Source organism: Silene latifolia, chromosome 7 (genome assembly GCF_048544455.1).
Source record: "Silene latifolia isolate original U9 population chromosome 7, ASM4854445v1, whole genome shotgun sequence".
NCBI classification, from domain to species: domain Eukaryota; kingdom Viridiplantae; phylum Streptophyta; class Magnoliopsida; order Caryophyllales; family Caryophyllaceae; genus Silene; species Silene latifolia.
In genome coordinates, this window is record NC_133532.1 from 67,590,215 (window position 1) to 67,599,218 (window position 9,004).

Here is a 9,004-nt window from a genome sequence, read left to right on the forward strand (position 1 = left end):
TTACAGAACTGCCTTTAAGACACCAATTGGTGCATCACCTTATAGGCTAGTTTATGGAAAATCGTGTCACTTACCTGTTGAATTGGAATGTAAGGCTTGGTGGGCAATTCGTGAGCTTAACTATGATCCTAAGTTGTGTGGTCAGAATCGTCTTTTGCAGCTAGATGAGTTGGAAGAGTTTAGGCTTAATGCCTATGATAGCTCGCGCATCTACAAAGAAAAGACAAAGAGATGGCATGACAAGAGAATTCTACCTCGGGAGTTCCACGTTGGGCAAAAGGTGCTGCTGTTTAATGCCCGATTGAGATTGTTTCCTGGCAAGCTGAAGTCCAGGTGGAGTGGTCCTTATACGGTGGATGTTTGTTACCAAATTTGGATCCGTGGAGCTCGAAGATTCCGAAGGTCATAGGTTCAAGGTGAATGGCCAATATGTGAAGCATTACCACGAGGCGAATGAAGCAGACAATCGTGTTGAAGTCTTGTATTTTGACACGCTCGACGCGCCAGTTAATTGATGCCAGAAAGGTCGTGCAGGACCTCTTAAACCAGCGCTCTCCGGGAGGCAGCCCGGACTGTTTTATTGTACTTTTGTTGAACTATTTATTTTTCTTTAGCTTTATGTTGAACTTTAGACGTTGTTTTACGAACTTTTTATGCTTTCTTTGCTTTGAAATGCGTGTTTTGCAGGTTACTTCACTCGATCGAGTAGTTTTCTACTCGATCGAGCTCTTTTTGAGGTATTTGTCAGTCGATCGAGTGGTATTTTACTCGATCGACCAAAGCAAAAATCGCATCTACTCGATCGACTGGTTTTCTACTCGATCGAGTCCTTCCATTCACCAGTTTACTCGATCGAGCTGTTCCAAGTTGCTCCATCGAGCGATTTAAATCTTCGGCGGCTGTTTTACGTCTATTGAGCTACTGCTTGACTTTCTTTGACCTCCCATGTTCATGGTCGGTTTGGGGAGGTCCCTCCTTATGACGTTTTGTAAGTTTTCCGACTCCACTTCTCCTTTTCTCTTTAGTTTGCAATTCTTTCCCTATTTTTGGTACAATGGGGGCATTGTACGGTTTGGTTTGGGGAGGTATGCATCCATATCTGTGTCTGCATGTTTTCTTGCAATTTCGCTTGCACGTTTAATTTATTTTTGCATGCATTGTTGTTTTAATTAATTAAAAAAAGTCATAAAACTCAAAAAAAAAATTCAGAAAAATTTCAAAAATTCAAAAAAAATCACGTTTAATTTGAGTCGGAACGTTTGAACATTAACGCTACATTGAACCCTTACTTGAGCCTTGCATATTCTTGACATTTAGTGGCGTGATTATGTGCATAATCTACGAGTTTTTGTTTCCTTCTTATCTGAACGAATAGACTTGATTCATTATGTCAGCAAGCTACATTACATTCTGAGGTTAGAGCTTTCTAAACTGGTGACATTCATGACCAGTTTCATTTAGGATGTGGGTAGTACTCTCTTTAAGGCATGTAACATCAATTTGCATAAGCATGCGTCTAGTCTTCTTAATACCTGTATGTATTCGGTCTGTGGATGGTGACACATGTTAGGAGAGGCAGTTCCCTTTATTTCATTCTACCCATGAGCCTCACATAGCCAAATTGCATTTTTGTCCTATTAACTACTTTCTATAATACTTCCTACCCTAGCCGAGCTAGTGACGAGTAGTCGTTGGAATGTTTTATTGCAATTTGGTTATTCTATCTGATTTCAAAAGATGGTGGAAGAACTGAAGGGAATGAAAGAAAAAGAATTGTTGAAAAAAAAATGGAACGAAAAAGAAAAAAAAAAGAGAATGGAAAATGGAAATAAGAAAAGAAGAAAAAGAAAGAAAAATCATATGGATAAGAAAAAAAAAAGAGAAGTTGTATAATGATTCTCACTCCCATGTTCTATCTATACTTTATGGGGAGTTGACAAGTATTGGTGTTTAGTGAGTTTAGTGCATGGAATTTGCACTGTTTTATTTTGTTATATTGAGTATGAAGATGGGATGCAGTTATAGTTGGATTCGTTGTTGCTAGCCTGGCTATTAACCCCACATATCCAAATTCATTTTAGCCCCTTTTTACCCATTACCTCACTTACCCAAATGCAAGTCCTCGACATGTGTCATGGTCATTAGTATGGTTGGAATGCATATGTACGGTTGTAGAGACTTTATTCATGTTAACTGCATGCATGTTCTTATAGGTCGAGTTAGGTGAGTGTCTTTACTTCTGTCTATCTTTCACATATATACTCACCTTGTGCCTAATTTTAAGTGACGAGCGACCCATGAGAGTCCGACATCTTTTGAATCTTGCAAGGTCGACGGTTCAGTAAGTTTGAAACATTGATTCAACTCGTTTGCACTTTTCTTTTGCCACTTTGTCAGCTATTGCATTAAATTGGTTTTAGTGGGTGATTTGTAGCTGATGCGTTGGTCCCGTTCCATTGTTTATTCTTAGTTGCATTCATATTTGCTTGGGGACAAGCAAAGGTTTGGTTTGGGGAGATTTGATGCGTGTCTTTTATATAAGGTTATTGCCTCATTTTTACACGCATTTTTATATTTTTTATGTAGCATCTAGCTACGAATGCCCCCGACTATTCTACTTTGGTTCGTTTTATGTAATTTGCAGGAATTAACCGAAGAGGAGCTAAACCGAGCCCTAATCCGTCCTATTTGCATGCATTTATGGAGAATGAGGAGCCGGAGTTTGGGAATCTAACACTTGGAAGACGCATATGCTGGATTCGGGAAGTGTTTCAAGGTCTAACGTGCTTAAAAAGCTCGATCGAGTAGATTTTATGCTCGATCGAATGCTTTATATGCCCAAGGATGCTCGATCGACCACTTTCGAGTATACACAAGAGGAGACAAAGCAAGAAGTGCTCGATCGAGTGGTTTATTTCCACTCAATCGAGTGATCTGGTGTTAGTTTGCTCGATCGAGTGGTTTATTTCCACTCGATCGAGTGGTTTGTCCTGCTTTTGTTTATTTTCCACCTAATTAGTTTATGGGCTTTTTTAATTAGTCCATAGATTAGGTTTAGGATGGATTTTTCGTATAAGATAGAGTAGAGGGACTACGTTACTGTCTCTCTTCTCTGGTCGTTCGTTCACTTTTCACTCGATACTTTGTTACTGTGGATTGGATTTTTCTCTTCCTTTATACTTTACTACTCAGATTTGAATACGATTGGTATTATTATTCTACTTTAACCTCGTAATTCTTAATCACTGCTTAAATTCTTTCTTCCCTTTATTGTTGTCATAATTACTTTAATTCAATCTTTATTAGTTTACTCATCATGTTTAGTTTTAATTATCTATTTGTTGTTGTTGTTAATTCGATGATAATGAGTAGCTAATTCCCCTCTGCTAAGACTATAGGGGATCCATAATTATGAAGGGATAGTAATTGATTTATTGGGTTAATGCTGGTATAGTCTTTGTTGTTTAAATGCTGCAATTATCTGTATCTGTCTAATTGAGTCGACGCGATTAGGCATTTATATCTCAGTGATCCTTGACCTGGACCGAAAGGTTGGAAAAGGCGAGACTAGTAGCGAACAATAGGGTATTGTAGTGAGGGCGAAAGCTAAGCTATTTACGCTTTACGGCGAATTGAGACCGAAAGGAGATATTCACTGCTCCTTAGACCGTATTTGCATTGACCTGAGACCTAGATTACTTGACTGAATGATTATGGTGAACCGTTTGTCTTAGCTGTTTCTCTTTGTCTGCTTAATTCCTTTCTCTTATTTTCTCTTCCCTATTCTTATTAGTTTAGAATATCACATTTAAAAACCCCCCAATTTGGTTACCTTGACGAACTTAGATTTAGCTGACAATTTCCTACCTCTCTGTGGATTCGACCCGACTTCCCTATCTATATTAGTTAGAGCCAGTTGGTATTTTTGACAGGTACACGACAGACGTGTCAGTATGTATGGTTACGGGGACGTAACCTTGTTTCTTTTAGGGGGGTAAGAGATGATCGCAAAGAGTTTATAAGAGTGTTTATACCCTGTTTGGTGTTGTGTCGGTATGTGTCGGTATGTTTATTGTGGTTGAGTCGGGTTGAGTTTGGTTGGTAACATGTTTTTATGTTGAGTTTTGTTTTGGTTGTTGTGTCGGGAGTGTAGTAGTGTGTCTTTGTTTTGTTGTGGTTTGAACTTCGGGGACGAAGTTCTTTTTAAGGAGGGAAGACTGTAATACTACGGTTTTATGAGTCTCTGGGTACTCTATCGAGTGGACCTTACTCTGTCGAGTAAGGGTGTTTTGCGATTTAAAATAGTTTCTGACCTGTTGTGTACTCGATCGAGTAACCTTGGTACTCGATCGAGTAGCCGGCACTCGATCGAGTACGTCAGTTACTCGATCGAGTAGCCCGGTTTGCGGGTAATGTTTTGCGTGTTTTGTTAATTATGCGAATTAATATATAAAAACTTCCGTCACTTTCATAATACGCTTTTACAAACCTAATTACTTTCAAAAGAGATTTCAACCTACGTACTTCGCACTCATCGCATTATTGATAAATCCCGGAGCTTGGAAGGTCTGAATTCATCTTTCTTTACATCTTTTTTATCCTTGCGCCGAGGGTAAGATCTACATACTGAATTTGTTATATTTAATTAAGTTTCGTTAAACCCTAATTTTGGGAATTGGGGGATTTGTGTTAGTTTTGTGTGGTTAGTGATATATGTGATGTTATGTTAGGAGGAGGATTCGTAGAGGAGGCTTTTTGATAACAGTTGTTGAGATCGTCTGACTGTATTGCTTTCCAGGTAAGGTTTCCCTACTCAGTATTAGTCCAATAATGTGTTGGTGGTGATTTGTGATTGTTGATTGTTATAATACAAGTATTGTGACGGTTGTTGGTTTTGATTGCTGATTAGTAGTTGTGATTGTTTGTATCTGCCTGTGTTCTTCGGGGTGCGTCCCTGGCTGAGTGGAGTCACTTGCGGGAGTGGCTTCATGCCCATTATTCGCCTTCTGTGTAACCCGCTACAGAAGGGATGTGCACATTAATGGATTTGGATTTATCGCTCGACGGAGATAAGTGGGGCTTAGGTGGGAACGGCTGCGGTCCCCCACTGGCGGCGAGGAGTAACCTGTTGCGATGGGTACTCTGGCAGGGCTACACACTTTAGTGTGTAGTCAGTGTTGTGGAGTTGGTGATGGAGTTCGGAGTACATCTGTGACGATTGAGCTGTGTTGTTTGTTGTTTTATTGAGTTATATAAATTGTGTGATTAGTACTGACCCCGTTTATTATTTTAAAAACTGTGGTGGTCCATTCAGGGATGGTGAGCGGTTGTTGAGCAGGTATGAGTCGAGATACATGGGCTAGCTGGGATGTGTCACCTTCAGATGATAGAGTCTTCCGTTGTAGCTTTAGTAGTTTGTCAGACATTTTCATTTAGTTGATTAGACAGTTGTTTTGAGAACATGTAACCCGTATTTTTGGGCATTTGGTTTTGGATTGTATTATTTAACTAAACTTATACTATTTAAATGTTGTTTCGTTATTGTCTTATGATTATCATTGCCTCGGGGAACCGAGATGGTAACAGCTTTATACCTGAGTGGTCCTGGTAAGGCACTTGGAGTATGGGGGTGTTACAAAAAGCCTGCTGGACCGCAGCACGAGGTACCCGCAACGCAACATGGAGTACCTGAGTCTGCATCGCAACGCGAAACCGGTAACCTAAACCATTAATGTGCACACCCTCCTGGAAGGTGAGGGGCCCTTCAAGGAGCGATCTCAAGCATGAGGTCGGTTCCCACACCTCCTCATTAATTCACCACACACTATATCACAAGAGTAACCATGACGTAACCAACCATACTTGTTAATGTGATCAATATTTGAGCATATTTAGTCCCCAAATTAGCCTCGTTCCTATGCTTTTTAGTGCATATTTGGGTCATTTACTATCTTTAGTCCTTTGTTTTGCATATTCTTTGAGGTTTTGATTCCTTGGTAGGAGAGGAGTGCAAACCTTGCATTTTCATGGCAAAATAGAGCTAAATTGATCGAATCTAATGACCAAGCATCAAAGAGAAGAGAAGACTAGAAGGCCTTTGTACATAATATAGTAGATGGGCAATAATGAAGAAGATCATTACATCCCCGACAAAATCCCAGAGGATTGTTGGAAGAAGAAAAGAAGAAAAGAAGAAATGGAAGCTGAGCCAGGATCCGAGCGACTCAACCATCGGGATGCCCGTCCAGCAGCTCCCCAGGACGCTCGTCCTTACCACCAGGCCGCCCGTCCAAAAGCTCCCCAATCCACCCATCCCGACCCTTGGACGCTCGGATTGTACTCCAGAGAGACACGTCCTCTTCTTCCTTGCATTAAAGATGCGCATATTTTTGGAACACTAGCTAAAAGGAGACCCGCATCTTTTCTTGAGAGAACGATTCCTCAAGGACTTAATCGTCATTTAAGCCCTTAGTAACCCTAATTTGTGCACCTAATCCCCACTATAAATACCCCATTAGTCTAATTAGATTATCATGTTCTTCTTATCAATCGTTAGTGTAGTTGATATTATTCTAATCTCTCTTTAATCTTGTAATCAACTTCTAATCAAGTATTAATACAAATCTAATTTCCTTAATTTCTCTATTGTTTATCTTTTATTTTGGGTAATTGAAGATTATTTGGGTTTATTGGGAGATTGACAACCTTCCATCAATCATCAAGTACTTCTTTTATTCTTTGCATTATTATTTTGGAATCATCATTAGGTATAATTCTCTTAATCCCTTTTTAAATATTGTTAATCATCTTTATTTATTCATCATGTTTTGCTTTGTTAATATGATTGACAACCTTGTTAACATGTAAAACTTGATAATGAGTGAATAGTTTCCTTAACTAGGGTTAATGGGTAATTAAGGGAAATTAACATGGGGGATGATTCATGCTTAATTTAATATGTTCACATAATTTATTTGCTTGATTGTTGTGATCTCAACTTATGCACATGTTATGTTTGATGAAATGCGAGCCTATGAATCCTTGAATTTTTTACCCATCACTTACCTTTTCAATGAGACTTGTAAGACATAAACCAACTCGAGTCTCATTAGACCATGCATATAGTTGAGTATGGAGGATTAAGTCGACTTGTAGGTGTTGTACAATCTAATCGATTCGGCTCCGGGACCCAAACCTTCCTAGGATTGTAAGATATAAACCAACTCGATCCAATCACAATAATAATTGCTTGCTTATAATTTGAGAATATGTTTATATGATCAATTCCCATGAATCCCCAAGGAACCCATGACACCCTAGTACTTTTAATCAATTGTTTACATCTCATTTTAGTCATCTTGCTTGTTTACTTCTATTGTTATTTAGTTTACTGATCTTCTTATCTCAACCCAAATTGTGACACCCCTAGACACCACTACTTGCAATCGAAAATCCTACATCAGTACCTGTCCCTTGGGATCCGACCTTTACTTGCCTCTTTACTAGTAGTAGAGTTGTTTGTGAAGTTATAAATATTGTTTTGGTCTAGGTTCTCCTAACGACAAGTAACCGAAATCTAAGCTCAAAGCGGACTCGACCAAAAATGGCGTCGTTGCCGGGGACGGTGTTAACTTGATTTGATTTTCTTTGATTGTTATTAGTTGTGTCATTCTTTGCCTTGGGGAAGTAAAACTCCTCAAGGTTTGTTCTAATTGTTTTCGAGTTCTTTGATATTTTGCATGTCTAGAAGATCACAAGGTAAGTTGTTACCCATTGATCACGAAATTGAAAGGACGTTGACAACCAATAGAAGACTTGCTAGGAATACTTTGAGAGGTATTGGTCAGGTTGTAGATATTCAACCAAACACTATTGAGTTCATCAACCCTTTTGCAAGAGAAGGTGAGGAGAACCCAACACAAAATCAATTACACAATCAACCCACAATGCCTAAGTTTTCATCACATTCCGTACCAACCGAGGAGAACCTACCCAATGGTACTCCCACACCACAACACTTAACCGGAAATTTCATTGCAAAATCCGCATTTATCCAATTAGTCGAGAGAAGCCAATTTGGGGGGATGCCTAGTGAAGACCCTCATTCCCACATGGAAACTTTTTGTGACTATTGTGATGCGATTTCACAAACCGGAGTGACTCAAGACCAAATTCGATGGGTCTTATTTCCTTTTTCTCTAATTGGCACCGCGAAACAATGGTTGAAAAGCCTGGATAAGGGTACTCTTGGAATTGACTCTTGGAAGAAGTTGGCTCTAGCTTTCTACAAAAAATTCTACCCTCCGGAAAATACTAACATGCTAAGAGCTCAAATTACGGGTTTTAAGCAAAGGGACGAAGAATCTTTGTATGAAGCTTGGGAGCGATTCAAAGGAATTTGTCGCTCATGTCCTTATCATGGACTTAGCGAGTGGTTCTTGGTACAACAATTTTAGAATGGTCTTTATGAAGACTCAAGAAACATTCTCAACATGGGATCAAATGGTATGTTCACCGAAGTTGACGATAATCAAACTTTGAACAAGATTGAGGAAATGGCGGTCCATAATTCACAATATAGTAGACCTCGCAAGGCTACTAGAGGAGGAAAGTATGAAGTGGACTCTATTACTCAATTGGGTGCTCAACTTAGTGCTCATATTGATACCATCAACTTGAAGTTTGAGAAGGCTATGGCTAAGCTTGAAGAAGCCTCAAAATCACCAAAGCATCATGTTAATGCCATGGTGGCATCTTCATCAATCCCAAGTGGGATATGTGAGAATTGTGGAACTTTGGGACATGACCAAAGTGAATGTAGGGGAACAAATGAGCAAGTGAATGCTTTTCAAGCATACAAAAGTGGTACCCCTTATTCCAACTATTACAATGAAAACACCAAATTCCACCCAAATCTCTCATACAAAAGCCAAAATGTTCAAAACCGTCAACCAACATACACCCCACCTCCCATGAGAAACCAAAATCAAAGACCCTTTTTCAA

General features: G+C 39.3%; 1 non-coding gene across 1 annotated transcript; it reads right to left on the reverse strand.

The window, feature by feature from the left end:
* Nucleotides 1-8,318: 8,318 nt before the first annotated feature.
* On the reverse strand, nucleotides 8,319-8,425 carry LOC141593747 (small nucleolar RNA R71). Its single transcript, XR_012521814.1, has one exon. It is a non-coding gene; the product is annotated as a small nucleolar RNA R71 (small nucleolar RNA).
* Nucleotides 8,426-9,004: the final 579 nt, after the last annotated feature.